General features: G+C 44.3%; 2 protein-coding genes across 2 annotated transcripts in view; one reads left to right on the forward strand and one right to left on the reverse strand.

Moving 5' to 3' along the window:
* Window positions 1–10571, forward strand: part of DAD1 (defender against cell death 1) — a 55330-nt gene extending 44759 nt beyond the window's left edge. The window contains exon 3 of the mRNA XM_067741041.1: window positions 10039–10571. The gene's annotated coding sequence lies outside the window, so the exon portion shown is untranslated. The remainder of the gene's footprint in view (window positions 1–10038) is intronic.
* The window catches only part of LOC137226319 (T cell receptor alpha chain MC.7.G5-like), a 282791-nt gene that overhangs the window by 13384 nt on the left and 253024 nt on the right, over window positions 1–16383 (reverse strand). The window lies entirely within an intron of this gene.

Consider the following 16383-nt stretch of genomic DNA (forward strand, 5'->3'; position numbering starts at 1 on the left):
ATTTTTTTTGGCATAATCAGTCATGATTTCTGATAAAGGTCTTTTGTCTCAAAGGAATCTAGAAATGGCAAAAGAGTCTGCCTCTGTAATGATGAAAAGGCCAGGCCCCATTGGCAATTACTACTTTTAGAAAATAAACCGCTGTTGAGCTAGTGGCTGGGAATTCAAATTTCAAAACATTCAAGCCTCATGAAGAATCATGAGAAATTAGCTCGGGAAGTGCAGACTCAACATCTAAGAAAGCCGCGTAGGGACTTTCTGTGTCTTTGGCTGAAGTCTAAGGTCAGGCACTTACTTGGATGCACTTGGAGTCTTGTTCCACTCCCGAAAGTGAGTGTTCTGCTGCTTGTGTCCACACCCTGGTACAATGCAGTACAAATACCTGCCCTCTGCCACCCAGGGTGGCTGCCTGCGCTTCACACCTCCCGCCCCACATTTACAGCCTTCACTCTTGGGAATGGAGCTTTTGAACAGGCTGTTCCATGTTTTTTTTTTGCGGTACGCGGGCCTCTCACTGTTGTGGTCTCCCCCGTCGCGGAGCACAGGCTCCAGACGCGCAGGCTCAGTGGCCATGGCTCACGAGCCCAGCCGCTCCGCAGCATGTGGGATCTTCCCGGACCAGGGCACGAACCCGCGTCCCCTGCATCGGCAGGCGGACTCTCAACCACTGCGCCACCAGGGAAGCCCTGTTCCATCGTTTTGATGATAAATTTCTCTCTGTGTCACTTTATGCCCAATAATCAGTCCCCCTAGGTTTCTGCTTCCCTCCCTGCCATACCTGCATCCTACCAACCCAATTCAATGACTTTACTCATCTCTTCAGAAACGCTAAGTCCTGGACCAAAGCTGCCATGGTCACCATGGCAAGAAGGCTCAGGATAGGCAAACCAAGGACCAGACAGGTAGCCTTTGAGGTCTGGGGTCTTCCTTCACAGAGTGCAGGAGGGACAGTGCTGGCGGTGTGGTGGCATGGTTAACAGTAAGGCCTTGGAGTCAAATAGATTAGAGTTAAATTCTAGCCCTGTTATTCCTAGCTGTGATCTTGGGCAAGCTACTTGCCCCAAGCCTCTGTTTCTTCATCTGTAAAATAGGCCTAATACCAGCTACCTAGCATTAGGATGGATGTGAGCACTGAATGAGAAATTCTTTGAAGGACAGAGTATAGTCACTGGCACATGTCAGGCATTCAGTAAATAGTAGCTAATAATATGGTGGTTCCCAGCAATGCTTTCCCTTGAGGGAAGGGATGAGGCTTCTTGTAGCCAGAGGAGACCTGTCCCTGCCCCACCGCCCTCTCCAGCACCCCAGGGTGCCTCAGCATTCTGGTTGGGATGCTGTCATGAGCAACAGATATCTCATGGATCCAAAGGGGCGTGGCGAGAGATTCTCAGCCATGGGGTTGAAGGGCAGGATGGCCCCTTGGCTGCCAAGGAGACAGTTCTGCTTCAGAAACCTGACCAAGAGTGAAGCCTCTTTTCTCAAACCTTGGTGGTTTGTCCTCTGCACGCACTGTGCAAAACCCTTGTCCAGCACAGCCTCAATCATTTTCATTAGACCTGACACAATGGTAAGTTACTCCCAGACAGCAGAGGGCTCTTTCACGATGGAGCAGCCCAGTCACAGACTCCCTCATTTTTGCAGTATCCTTCCATCATATATCCTCTGTCTACAAAATATCCCTTGACCATTTCTATAATACTCACATGGATGAACAACAAGCCTGGTCTCTCTTCCAAATATAAGTCCATAGTTTCTTCCTGATACACACAGCGAGGAAAGCCTTTGCTAAAACCAGTCTCACGTGACCTCCCTCTACCTATTGCTCCAGTGGTTGGGGCAACAATCTGGGGAAACACTGGCCAACGCCCCCAGAGTTGCAGGAATCTCCCACAGCTGTCCTGGAATCCTGAGCTGAGGGGTGGTGATGGGAGCCAGGGACTGGGGACTAGAAGAGCTCCTCACCTCCTCTACCCAGGAGAAAACACACGCTCCTGTCAGTGGAGAAGCAGGGCAGCAACTCCCCAGCAGCCGTACCTCCAGCACCACCCTGCTTGCCTGGGGCCACAGCAAGGTGTGACTCTGCTACTCTTTTGTTAGATACAAGTGCTCCCAGGATGGGCGGCAAAGGAGATTTTTATATTATTCAATATATTGTCAGTGGAGATGCTGAGAGGAAGGGAGGGTGGAAGAAACAAGGGGCACATGAAGGTTTGACGCAGTGAGCTTCTAAGGACGTTAGGGGTGGCATTGATGGAGGACATGCCCTCTGCCCTCCCATGGACATAAGAAGTTGTCCGGTACCTATGGGGTAGGAAGAGCGGTGGGTGGGGGAGGGGTCGTATGTCCAGGAGGATCCCGGCTCACTTACTTGGTGTGACCAATACTCGAGTCCCCTTTCCAAAAGTGAATCTGTTCCCATAATCACACTCTGGGAAAGTGCATTACAAAAAGGTCCTGGGTTTGCCCACCCTCTCATGGATGACACACACGCTTCCCAGTAGCTCTAAAAGCTGGGATCCTGGGAAGGCTGATCCTAACCTTTTCCTTCTGATGGGTGCTCTAAGCACAGGAGGGAGATTCCCTAGTGGCTGTAGCAGCTTCAGCCCTGATGCTACCCATCACCTCCATTTTCATCACAGCCATCAACAAACAGCCTCTGGCTATTTCTCCTCTGGGAAACACAGAACCTTTACAAAACTTGGTGAAAAACCTGCCTCCTACATAGGCCGGGTGGGTGTACGTGTTTCTAAAGATACCAGGCAGTGGGACTTCCCTCGCAGTGGTTAAGAATCCACCTGCCAATGCAGGGGACACGGGTTTGATCCCTGGTCCAGGAAGCTGCGGAGCAACTAAGCCCAGGTGCCACAACTACTGAGCCTGTGCTCTAGAGCCCACGAGCCACAACTACTGAAGCCCATGTGCCACAACTACTGAGCCTGTGAGCCACAACTACTGAAGCCCGTGCGCCACAACTACTGAGCCTGCGAGCCACAACTACTGAGCCTGTGCTCTAGAGCCCTCAAGTCACAACTACTGAAGCCCGTGCGCCTAGAGCCCGTGCTCCGCAACAAGAGAAGCCACCACAACGAGAAGCCCACGCACCGCAACGAAGAGTAGCCCCCGCTTGCCACAACTAAAGAAAGCCCATACGCAGCAACGAAGACCCAATGCAGCCAAAATAAATAAATAAATAGGTAAGTAAATTTAAAAAAAAAAAGAAAAAAGAAGAAAGACACCAGGCAGCAGCCTGCATTTTCCCACCTCAGCTGCCCCGCCTGAGACGAAGGCGCCATTGCCTTAGGGGAATATGCAAAAATGTATTTTTCACTTTGCCAGAAAGAGTAGGAGCAAGAGCATTTCCAGCAAGCCAGGCCAGGGCACATGCTAAAAACATGCCTCAGCGTGACTCAGAGTCACCGCATCCTCTCTGGGGCTGAGCGAGGTTTCTGGGTGACTCACGCCTGACTCATTCCTGTTTCTACTCTTTCTGTCCTCACCTAAGTCAAGGCTGCTTTCTGTCAAGGGGCCTTTCTGTCAAGAAAGTCAAACATCTCAGCAGATAACAGTCTTAAATCCTTTTCCGGAAACACAGGGGTGGAATCCTGCTTGCTCTCTGCCAGGGAATATGGACTGTCCATCGTCACTGCTGTCCTGTCTCCAGTCAGTAGGGTCCCAGGTCCTGCACATGACCACACACAGCACACTGCTTGGTGCACCCACATATAAATTGTTATTAGACTTTTAACAGATGAGTGTTTTGTTTTTCTGACAAGACTGGAAGTTCTTGAGAGCAAGAACCACATCTTATGCTTCTTCTTTTCTTGGTTGGTTTGTTTCATTTTAAACCACCTATGGCCCCTGGCTTGATGATACTCAATAAGCACTTACTGAGTTGAACTGACTTTTACCGTCCATAATTATTGGGACAAGAAGGCCAGTTTTGCGAGAGGTTAAAAGCTAAGTATACTTTTGGTAAATATGAGCTGCAAAACCTAAGTGCTTAGGCAGGGAAAAACCAAGGAAGCAACTCAAAGAGATAATCAGGAGGCAGCATAAAGCCCACGACATCGTGAAGTTCCTATGGACCCTCAGCAGAGAGGGGGCAACTGAATGAACAAGTACTTGACTGCAAAGGAAACTCAAACATTTTTCTCCTGATACCTTGACATTGATTCTCCTTAAAGGGTAAAACGAATAATATGGCAGAAAAAATATATTCTGAGTTAGCAGCATTGTTATGATCAATAATAACAAAACAGTAGTGGTAATAATAATAATGATGATGTGACAATAATAATAATCATCATCATCATAATATTCTATTATAGACCAGAGCAAATGCTACATATATAAATATAAACCCAATGCTGGAGGTGGGGTTACACATTTCTGGAGAGCTGACTTACTTGGGCTGATCAAAAGTTGGGTGCCAGTTCCAAATACGAATTTCTGATAACCTGTGTTCACACTCTGACATAACTCTATACAAAATGGTACCCTATAACTGGGCCAACTCTATACAAATGGTGCCCTATAGCTGGACTATAGCCGGGGATTCCTGAGTCACACACGAGTTAGTTACTAAGCATGTTCCCGAGTTTGCGTACATGCGCCAAAGTGGGAAGAGGCGTGTAATTTTACTCTTTAACCTTCATTTCTAAGACCATTGGAAGATGACAAGAAATAAGTCACAACTCAATAGGAAATCCTGCTTTGTATGCAGTAGATTATGTAAAAAATGTCATGAATATTCAGGTTGAAAAAGCCATTTATGTAATTACAGAGTTTCAGTTCTAGACGGGCCCTAGGGTAGTTATGTCCATGCACACTTACTAAGTGTTTACTACATGTTTCTGGCATGAATGAGGCTCATGGATACATATAATGCAACATTACCATCACCAAACTATTTTCTTACTTAAATAGCAGACAAAACCCTTGGGGGAAAATCAGTGAAAACAGATATCCTTCAACTGTAATAAAAATCAGGCTATTTCAAGGAACTTACTTGCTTCAACAAATAGCCTTGTTCCTGTCCCAAAGACAAATTTGGAGCCTCCACTATTTCCCACAGTGATTTGTGCTGTGACAAAATAGTCTGCTTCCTTTTCCTTCCTTTTTTTTTTTTTTTTTTTTGTGGTACGCTGGCCTCTCACTGTTGTGGCCTCTCCCGTTGCAGAGCACAGGCTCAGCGGCCATGGGTCACGGGCCCAGCCGCTCCGCGGCATGTGGGATCTTCCCAGACCGGGGCACGAACCTGTGTCCCCTGAATCAGCAGGCGGACTCTCAACCACTGCGCCACCAGGGAAGCCCCATTTTTTAACCATAGCTGTGAAGCAGGCCCAGGGAGCCTATGGGAAGGTGCTCATAATAAGGAGCAATTTTTTATATTCTCCCAGTAAATCCATCTGGTTTCTTCCTATTCATGAACAATCTCATACCTCCTACCTACTGGAAGGGTTAGTTCACCAAACAGTAGTCATGGAATATGGCCCAGGGACCAAGATCCCCACGTTTTCATCCCAGCCCTAGTTCTCACTGATTTCATGATAATGGACAATTCAACCAACCTCTCTGGGTCTTAATTTCTTCACTGGAAAAAAAGAGGTTTGGATTTCCCTTTCAGAGCTAAAGTTCTATGATCCAGCAATGTCCAAAGTGTACTCAATGTTGCATATTTCTATAACTCACAAATGAGTCAGGCACTTATAGATGGGTTACACTGGACACTGGTCTGCATGGGGAAAATACAAGAAATTGTGAGGGGAAGGGAGAGTCAGAATAAGGAGGTGGCTGCTGCCAGCTCTTCTGTCTCCTCTCCTGTTGGGGTAATTCTCCCAGCAGCTCCTGTACTACTTGTTTCCTCATTAAAAAGGGAAGAGAACGCTTTAGATTTGGGGCATCCAAGTCAAGATTTCCCAAAGCTCCATGTCTCAAGTCATGGCAGTATCTAAGAATGGAAAAGATAAATTCCATGTATTTCCTTACTAACTCTGATTGGCATCCTCTCTCATTTCTAGGTAAGCCCTGGCACAGGGTCTGTGACATAATGTAGTAGAAAGAGTAAGCTTTGAGATCAGGCAGGCAGACCGTGGTTTGAATCTAGACCCTTCCACTCACTAACCCTGGGATCTTGGGCAGTTACTTCTCTGAGCCTCAGTTTCCTTTTCTGTAAAATAGGAATACTGTTCCTTGATCCATAGTTGTTTGAAGATAAACAGTACTGTCTGTCATGCCCCTAGTATCGTATCTACACATCATAGAAACTGAGGTGGTGGTTATGATTTATACGTTAAGTTAAATGATTGATTAACAAGGTTTCTTTTAGTGTTATAGAACTTGTTTGTGAAATAGCCATGAGTCCACACCCTTGGGTTGTATAAACTCTAGGATGGTATAGGAGTAAGAATCACAGATTTTGAGGGCTTCCACCCTCTCATCTCACAATGGAAGAGTCTGAGGCACACAGAGGGGCAATGACTTGTTCAGCGTCACACCGCCTGTTGGGGCTCAATCAAATCTAGAACTCTAGACTGCAGCCAGAAGCCCTGGGCTCCTTTCTCTGCACTTCACTGACTCTTCTTGAATAATGTTTAGTGCAAAGGGACATAATCTCTGGAATGAACTTGGTAGGGCTTATTTGGGGCATAGGTCAAGTGACCTTGAATAGTCTCCTGCAATGAGTCTCAGAATCAATGGCAGTGGAATAGAAAAGTTCTATTAGATCATGGCCATGCAATTTTCTGCTCTTCTGCTTTTTTCCTCTTTCTGGCTCCATTTAGCTCAATTCTAGTGCTAAAAACTCTAATACTGGACAGAGCTTCTGTCAGCCTCACATCTTGGGAAAAGTCTTAATAGCTTGCTAAATTCTAACTTAAAGAAAATGTTCTTGGACAGTCTTTGAATATTTTCATTAATTTATCTGGGTGCCACAATTCTTAATACTTCAGCACTAGATTATGGTTAATTATAAATAAGATTATAATTATATAATTCCAAATATATATTTGGAATTATACATATTAATAATTGGAATATATTCCAAATATATATAGTTCCAAATTATAAATAAGATTATGGTTAATTATAAACAAATAATTTTTGTCATATTACAAATGACAAAAATAACATCTCCTTTTCTCCCATTCACTGCCACTGGAATACATTTTGTAGTTACCTTAGAATTGCACACTTACTCAGCTCCACTTTTAGCCAGGTGCCTTTCCCAAAGGTGAGTTTGTTTGCTCCTCCCCAGGAGTCCCACAGTGTCCCATGCCTCACAATAAACTCCCTCTGTCACTTCACACCTTTTCCTGACTTACCCTGATGAGTTAGAAAATACTTAAGATTTAATATAGCTATTTGACTTATTCATATGAGAAAAAAGCTCCCCCCACCCCAAATGGAATAAATTCATAGGCTGCTGGTGCCAGGAGGGCAGAGGGGTCATCAACCAGACCTACTTCCCCTTTCATAGAGGAGAAAACTGAGGCCTAGAGGCAAGGGATCTGCTCCAAGTTACACTGCTAGTTGGTAGCAGAGACAAAAACACGGGTCTATTTGATTCTCAATCTAGTATTTTTCCTTCTCCACCACACACTGAATGTACTGTGTTGCTTACTATATTCACTTCTTCCCTTTGGCCGGGAAACTTGATTTTTCTGGGTATTTGATTTCAATTAAACAAGCACTTATCAAGCACTTACTCTGTAAAAGGACCATATTAGACACTTCATGGTATATAACAGGAACCTCTGCTCTTAAGGATCTTTCAATTTTAATAGGCAGATCTTCTCAGTAATGAAAGAATTCTGTAGCTGTATGTGTCACAGATTGTCCAAGACTCCTCAGCTAGATTGGGGATATAGGGGGAAAAGGAATGGGAAGGATGTCTGGGGTGAGGCTACATTCTAGTCTTTTAACAGGAAGCCAGGCTATTTCTGGAGAAACCAGGTTTGTCTTAATTATCTGGGTATTACTCTGTATTCCATTCTACCTAGCAAATTAGTTCTACTAATTCAACTAATTCAACTTCTAATCCTACTAATCCAACTCTTCTGTTGGTTATTTTCATTTTTCAAAGTGCTCCATGAAGGCTCAACCTTAAATTCATAGGTCAACTGATAAAACAAGGATGATGCATCCACAAGGGTAAAACACAGAAATTACATGTAGAAGTCTTAAACTAGAGAATGAGAAAACAGGAGCGGGATTGGGTCGACATTTACCTGGAGAGACCAGAAGCATAGTCCCCTTTCCAAAAGTAAGTTTGCTGTATCCTGAGTTCACACTATGGCAACCCCCCATACAAAAATGGCCTGCAGTGTTGGGTCTTTCAACCTCTGATTGCTTACGGAAGGGAAAGAAGACCAGCATTTATGGAGAACCTACACATGGCAAGTGGGTTGACAATCGCTATATATCACCTTGCCTTATTTGGGCCGTTAACTGTGCCATGAACTCTGATATTATTGTCCTTATTTTACAAATGGAAAACAGGTGATGTGGGGTTAAGCACACTGAACCAGCACTGCTACACAAGTACCCTGGAGACATGAGACTTTTTGGCATAGGACAGATACATGTTAGGAGGAACTGTGAGTGAGGAATCCTTCTCCTCCTTCCTATGAGATTGAGATTGCAGCTGTATTGGGGTTAATTCTCTTGCTAGAACCAGACATTAGACCTCTAGTGACAGTGATGCCCTGAACTCCAGCGTATCCTCCATCACACAATCATTTCCTGAAACATGAAAACATTTTCATCAATCTTCCGGTTGTTCCCTTGATACTCTACTCACCAGCCCTGACCAGCAGTCTTGTCCCGCTCCCAAAGATCCACGTATAGCCTCCACCCTTCCCACAGTGTTTCTTAGTCAGCCAAAAACACCCACAAGCCCACACACCCTTCGCATACCCAAGACTGAGAGATACAGCCCTTTCGCCTATGAAGGGGACCACATCTTAACTTTCTTTTTACATTCCACATAACACACAGGCCATTCAACTCAAATATGGGCATTTATTGTGCAACACTTAAAATGAAGCCTCTCTCTCCTCATTGCTCTGGGTCTGTCACCAACAAAGTTGTGATTTTCAACTCTATGCATCCCGCAGATGTATCTAGTCCTTTTGTCTCCATCACACTTATCAATTTTTAGATTTCTGCCATAGTGTCTCTCCTAGTTTTAACTTCATTGAGTGACAGCTTCCTGCTCCTACAGTCAACTTATTTTGCAGACTTAGGCCTAGTGGTAGCCTGGTTACTTACTCGAGTCCTATTCTGTCCCCAAAGCCAGGCGTCCTGATTAAAGGGCACCAGCTCTGCTTCAGGTCTGGTAAAAAACACTACTTGCCTTCTCTTTGGTTCTTATGCTCTGCAAATTTACTGTTTTCAATTGGCCTCATGGGTAGTATCTTGGCTTTCTTTTCTATTAAGAAAGAACACAACTTGGATGGAATAAAACTATTATAATGTTAAGGGTTGGATGAGGGATCTTTCTATAATATCTTTATTTAAATCTTCTGAAAATGGCCATAAAAGGCCTATTACATCCCCGTTATGTGCTCCAAATGTCACAATCTGAGAGGCAACAACACAAGTAAGGAGAAGTGCTTAGGAATTTAGACTTACTTGGGGTGACTTGAAGCATTGTTCCAGTTCCAAAGGTAACCTTTAGGTTACCCCCAGAATTCACACTGCATTTCAGGCCTTTACAGAATGGTTTCCTTTCTGCCATTCTCATGTGGGTGACATGTGAGTCTCCGTACGTCAGTAGAAGAGAGAGTGGTTTTTACCCATGCCTATGGCTACAGATCCACACGAAAATAGCTCTTCTACTAAGAATCTACATATTCTCTTCATGTTGAAAGAATTATACTAGCTGTCCTAGCTTTTTCTTTTTGTTCTGAAAACAAATAATCATGATATTTTATAGGTGTATAGCATTTACTAGTTTCTAAAATACTTTCATATCCATTAGCTTATTTTATCTTTAAAAAAACTTATGAGGTGAGATGAAATATTTTCATTTTACAGGTGAAGAAATTGTGGCTCAGATGCACCGATCAAGCCAGGATTAGAAGGACAAGCAGTGTTCAGGCAAACTTTGCCTTTTTCATTATGATCCACTCTCTGACTGAGCTGTTTCAGTCTGTTATTTCTGGTTCATCGACACTACTATTTTTCCTCCCCAGTTAGATCTTTCTGGCCTCTGTGCCATTACTTTAACATTTCTTTCTATTTCAGAACGCACTTAAATCCACATAAACCATGCATTTCTTGATATCTGGGCCCTACAAATACTGCAGTAAGTTCAATAGGTCTCAGTCACCACATTAAGCCTCCTACTTTAGTGACATATTGTCTACTTACTAGGTTTTATTGATAATCCTGTCCCAGTCCCATAGATGAATGTATTAGAAATCACAGCACCGTGCTGCCTGACAAGAATTCCTGAGCTACCTTGATAATAGATTAATGTGATTAGCATGTATCTATCCTCCTTCCTGGGAACTCTGGCTGGGATTTCCCCCTTTTTCTATCATTGAAATAAAAGACTAAGCCATGGAGTTAAGCCTCTGAAAGCCTCTTTTCAGAGCACAATAGAATGGATGGAGGGGAAAGCCTGAGAAGAGTCCAGCTGATGGTCTTTAGACAACTCTGACACATTTCCTTCAAAAATTTCACCAAGTCACCTTGTTTTACCAGCCAAAGCATATCAGCTTTGATTCCCATTTTTTACTTAGGAATCAATTCCTGTACACGAGCTCATTTTACCAGTGGTTAGAAAATTGCTCCTATCCCTGTAGGTAATCTTTCTTTTATCAGTTTAGTGTGTATTAAAAAATTTGTGAGCATGGGGTGGGACAGGGGTATGGTTGGAGTATTAGACACGAGGGACAGCATCTGTTTTTTTCATTTTGTTTTGATGGCTTTCATCACTAAACCCCAGTACTCCTTGAGTTAAAGAATAAGGAGACATTTAATCATGTGTGCAGTGTAAGTCTGCAGGATAAGTTCAGGCATTATGATCAATAATAACAAGGTACTTACTGGAACATACTGATACGGTGGTTCCTTTCCCAAAGACCAACACATTTCCTGTCTGGTAGGCACAGTGAAACGAGGCCCTGCAAATACCTTGATTACCTGTTCACTGCCTCCAATGTGTATATAACTACAAACAATGGACACTTGTATTCTGTCCTTGCCTTTGGCAAGGAACTAACTCAGTGAGCTCTCAGTGTTTGGGAATGCAACAGTAAAGCTCTGTTACTTTGTGAGGAGAGGGTAGATGGGGGTGTGTCCTCCACTTACTCAATAACTATTCACTGAACACCTCCATGTGTAAGGCACTGTGCTAGGCACTGGGATAGAGCAGAAAGCTGCTAGGACGCTGTCCCAGTCCTCGTGGCGCTTACAGTCTATTGGGAGGCACACAGAAACAAATCCATAGATAATACAATATCAAGTGATGAAAGTGCAGGAACAAATCAGGCTGGATAACAGGCTGTGTTTAAATCAGGCTGTGTTTGGTGGCTCGTTAGAATGGTTGGGCAAGAAGGGTCTCTCTGAGGAGGTGATATTATCTGAAGTGAGATCCAAGCGTGGAGGAATGAATCATCACCTCTATTTACAGATAAGCCAATAGAGGGCCTGAAAGATCAAAGCCTGGCTCCGAATCACACAGTGTCAAGGACGGCCATGGACGCTTAGATCATGCCTTCTCTCTGTTGAAGTACTAGATCTAGTTCTACCATGTAAATTCCTGGTTAGGAAAGACAAAATGAGACAGAGGTTCTTCCAAAGTGACTTTGGGATGTTATCTGGGTAATTGGAAACTGTGGCACTGGCTGTTGAGGCATCCAGGTTGTAAGAGGAGGCCAACTGGAAGAGAAGGTGTTAGCATCTAAGAGTGTTTTTCTGATGGCTTTTCTGATGGAGCTGGCCACTGAGATGGGGAGACTTCTTCCATCCTGTTTCCCTATTAAGTTGGCAAGCAATGCAATCCATTGCCCAGCAAAATGAGCTCTTACATTTATGATGGGGAGGATACAGGGAGAGCTCTGCTCCCCACTAAACCTGAATAAACCAAGGACATTTGGCAGTCCACTTAAATGAACAAAAAAGCCTGTTACATGTCTCAGTAACTAACTGAATTCAAATTTCATGGCAGTACTTACTAAGATTCACCTTTAACGTGGTCCCCCTTCCAAAAACCAGCTTCAGGCTGCTTGAAAACCCCACAGGGATCTATTCCACCACAAAAACCAAAGTGAGCTTCATTTTCAAGCACAGGAATTCTCCCAGGTTCTCTCACTTGGTTGAAACCCAGGTCAGCACCAAGCACATATTTAGGTAAACTCAAGAAAAGTCTTAAACTCATACATTCTTTGGAATGGTAGGAAACCTCCGAAACCATTTCCTACAAGCTCACAACCTCAAGCATTTCTCTCCCAAGTGATCTCAGGTTTTGATGATCTCCAGGGACAGTCTTAGTCACCAATTCTCACGTTCTGTTTTCTCATAACTAGAAAGGTTCACCTTATATCCAAATTCAACCGTTTCTCTGCCATAGGCAAGATCCATTAAGCTTTTTCATCCTCAAGTTTACCCTCAAATGGAATTTTTCATAAAATCTGACTCTCAAAAAAATCATGAATCACCTGACTGCCCATACTTTTCAAAGAGATTTCACATACATTATCTCATGTGAGTCTTACAAAATCCTTTGAGCTAGACAGAGCTGGAATCATAATATCCATGTCATAGATGAACTGGGGCTTAGAGAGCTTCCCATGGACGCATGGTTGGTGAGTGGCTGAGCAAGATCCATCGTCTTTTGGCCCCGGGTTGAATGCCTTAATGATTTATTTGTACACGTTCACGTATTGATCATATTCCCTTAGCTTTCAAGTATCTCTCCCTTCTTTATTCTCTTCCTTAATGAAAAGGACAATATCGTCAACAACAAAAACAATACCCACCCCCTTCCTCAAAAAAAAAAAAAAATAAATAAAGCACTCTAAACAAACCTCCAGCTCAACTTTTTCAGAGCAATGTCTTTTTAATCCTCACACACTTTCTGTGAGCTGGGAGATAAGAATTACCACTATTTCAGTTGCATTAATTGGGAAAACTGAGGGCCAGAGGAGATAGATCAGAATGATGGTTATAGAGGCTGCAGCCTGATACAGACAGCAATATACTGAACCTTAGAACACATGGGTCCTGGCCCTGCTATTGTGACCACATTCAAATCGCTTAACCACTCTGAATAGAGAGAATCATCGCTTTCCACCTTCCTCTGCCTTGTGGGACAATCAGACAAAAGATGTGAAGAAATAAGGAAAGTGCCTTAATTGTTTTCCTTTTCTTAAGAAGACAGACCCTAAAAAATATCAAGATGGCGATATCCTTTACCCACACTGAATTTGTGCATACCTACGTGCTTATGCCTAAGAGCAACACTGCACATTTCTAAGGCAAGTTTGAGACAGATTCATGTGCGCCAACACAGCGCATTCAGTTTAAAATTGATGGCTAGGCTCCGGCTTCAATGCTGGAAACAGAACAGTGGCTCAAGAGCCGGTACTCACTCGGCTTGACTAACATCCTGGTTCCTCCTCCAAAGGTTAGCTTGTTCCCCGCAGAGTTGGTCACACAGTGATTTGGGGCCCAGCAAAAACCACAGGGACCAAGGAAATCACACTCCATAGATGCCTGTCGAAGGCCCTGTCCTATGGCCATGGCAAAGTGGAGGGCTTGTGATGGTTAAGGTAATCCTGTCTCCCAGTGCTGTGCACACTTTGTAGAGATGGAATGCTTGTCCCTGGGCACGTATTTGGGTCTCACCCCTTCATATATTTACTTACTTCTCTGCTTTGGCTGTTTGGACCTGGATCTGTGAGTGAGGATAATAGGTGTCAACCATAAACTCACTCAGGGGCCCATTTGACCATTTGTAACCCACAAAGGAACCTGAGAACAGGAAGCCCTGTAAGCTCAGGGAGACTTCAGGGTCAGGCTGGTCATATATCCAGCGTGGAAATGCTGATGAACTCACCCATACACAGGCATGCACGCCGTTAGCATCTCTATATTCAATTTAGTGCACAGGGAAGAGCCCAAAGAGAGGAAGGATACTTTAGTCTTGGGTCCACCCAGGCCCTCCAAGCTGCTGCGTGCTGTGGATCAGCTTTACTTTCCTTGGTCCAAGTTTCAGAGCCAGACCCCCTCCAGCTATTCTAGAGCCCATTCATTGGTGAGGCTTGTACTAAGGAAACTGGGAGGAGGCTTCTCGGGGAAAGTTTACAGAATATGATGGAGAGGTCATTCCTGATAAGAAAGGAGTTGATGGAGCCTCTGATAGGGAGATGGCTGAGAATCACAGGACTCCAGAAAAATAACCCTGGTAACTCTGTACCTCAATCTGGCATGCCCAGCCTGGGTTGAGGGCCACATCCTTCCCCACGCGTTGGGTGTGGACCAGAGCAGGTGTTTCGGGATGCCTCACACTCTCTAGTGGGGTTGCCCTTCTCCTTTGCCTTTAGTGTGAACACGTACAGTCTCCTCTCAGATTCTCAAGTTCCTGAAAGTGACGCTAGGTGGTCTTGACCTTCCTTCCGCTTCCCCATCCCTGTCTAACTAAGAAGGAGGGTCCTCCAGTAGCAGCAATATACATATTCCCTAAGACATTTCCCTAAGTCTTCCCTAAGACTTTCCCTTTAGTCCCTAAAGACTAAGGATATTCATTCATCTCCCTTTCCAATTTCTTCACAGTACTGTTTCCCTGGAGTAGAAAACAACCCACTCACCAGGCTGTACAGTTAGCTGAGTTCCTTTTCCAAAGTAGAGCCTCCCCAGGCCTGAGTCTCTATCGACACAGTGCTGGGCCCCTTTACATGAACTTGGTCCTAATGTTCCCCATCACTCTCTCCCCTGCCCTGGGGGACAGGGTTGAAAATTCACCTTCATCCTCTTTAAGTGTCTTTAAGTCTTTTTTCTTGTGCAGCCGACAGTCTGAGCGGGACAGTCAGATCTCAGAGGCTATCTCTCAGGGGACAAATGGTCTGGGCTAACAATAGTCTTCCACCAGCAGAGGCCCTCTCCCGTCAGAAAGCAATTACATGGCCTTTTGAGAGTGTTTAAATTGGAAGGAACTTTGCTTCCCTGGCCCTATTTCCCAGTATAAAAGGCTGCTCACTTACTTGGATTGTCATTGTGTTTGGATCCCTTTCCAAAGCTGAACTTGTGAAAACTTTGATAGACTAGTTCTGTCCTCTGCAAAATCACCCCATTTCCCTCATTCAACCTCTGGTCGTCCCTCCAGGCATTTTTTCCTCTTCTTTCTTTTTTTCTTCCTGATATGGCCCTTTATTTTCCCATTTATGGCTCTGGGAGATCATACCCCACTATCTTCTAGGTATAAATATCCCAAATAGGCTTTAGCTGATGAATAATTCAACGACATATTTCTTTGGCTATCAAAATAATAAAAATAGAAGAAACAGGTCTGAGCTCACCTTCTCATCCTCTAGGCTGGAGTCATGAGATCTTAGCGCTTAGCATTGAAAGGGAGCCCAGAGATGATTCAGTCCAGTATCTAAAGTAGCATAGAAATCCCTTCTACAACATCAGATAGTCAGCCTAAAGGACCCAGCGTGCAGATCTCCAAGAAGAAAGAGTCCTGCACTTCACGAAGCAGCCTTTCCACTGCAGACCGGTTCCCCTTGTTTAACAAGATTGTACAGGAGGCTGAGACACATATCCTCTCAGCCACTGGTACTAACCCCTTTCCTTGTCTAAATGGCAGTTCTTCAAATATTTGGAAAGAGTTATGTCTCATCTTAATACAACCCAGTGACTTTTGGGGGGGACCTGAGATAATTTCAGATAGCTAGCTTGGTTTTTATCTGACCGTAAAGCCCATGCTCTCAACAAATTTATCCTTGTGAAGGCATCCCTGAGGCAGAGAGCATTTTGGGGTGGAGGAGGATGTGAGGGGGACACGTGAGGTAGTCAGGTTATGGTCCTAATGGTTATGGTCTCAGTGCAAACTGGGAAATCTTTTGGGAATTTAGTTACTGACCATTGTGCTTCCCAGGTGGAATTGCTTGTAATTGTGCCCACCATTTTGTTCTAAAATTATTCTCATTTTTTCCCTCTTACTTACTTGCTCTTACAGTTACTGTTGTTCCTGCTCCAAACGTCAACTTGTAGTCATTAGAGTCACAGTGCTACGTCTTCCTACGCAAACCTCGTCCTGGATAAGAGAGTAGGCTGGGGCGACAGGCAGGCTGCCCTGAGGTCTAGCGCTGCCCCCTCTGTGTAGGAGCCCTCTGGTAACTATTTTGACCTCTTGCTTTGTTTTTCACTTTC

This window comes from Pseudorca crassidens, chromosome 1 (genome assembly GCF_039906515.1).
Source record: "Pseudorca crassidens isolate mPseCra1 chromosome 1, mPseCra1.hap1, whole genome shotgun sequence".
Classification (NCBI taxonomy): domain Eukaryota; kingdom Metazoa; phylum Chordata; class Mammalia; order Artiodactyla; family Delphinidae; genus Pseudorca; species Pseudorca crassidens.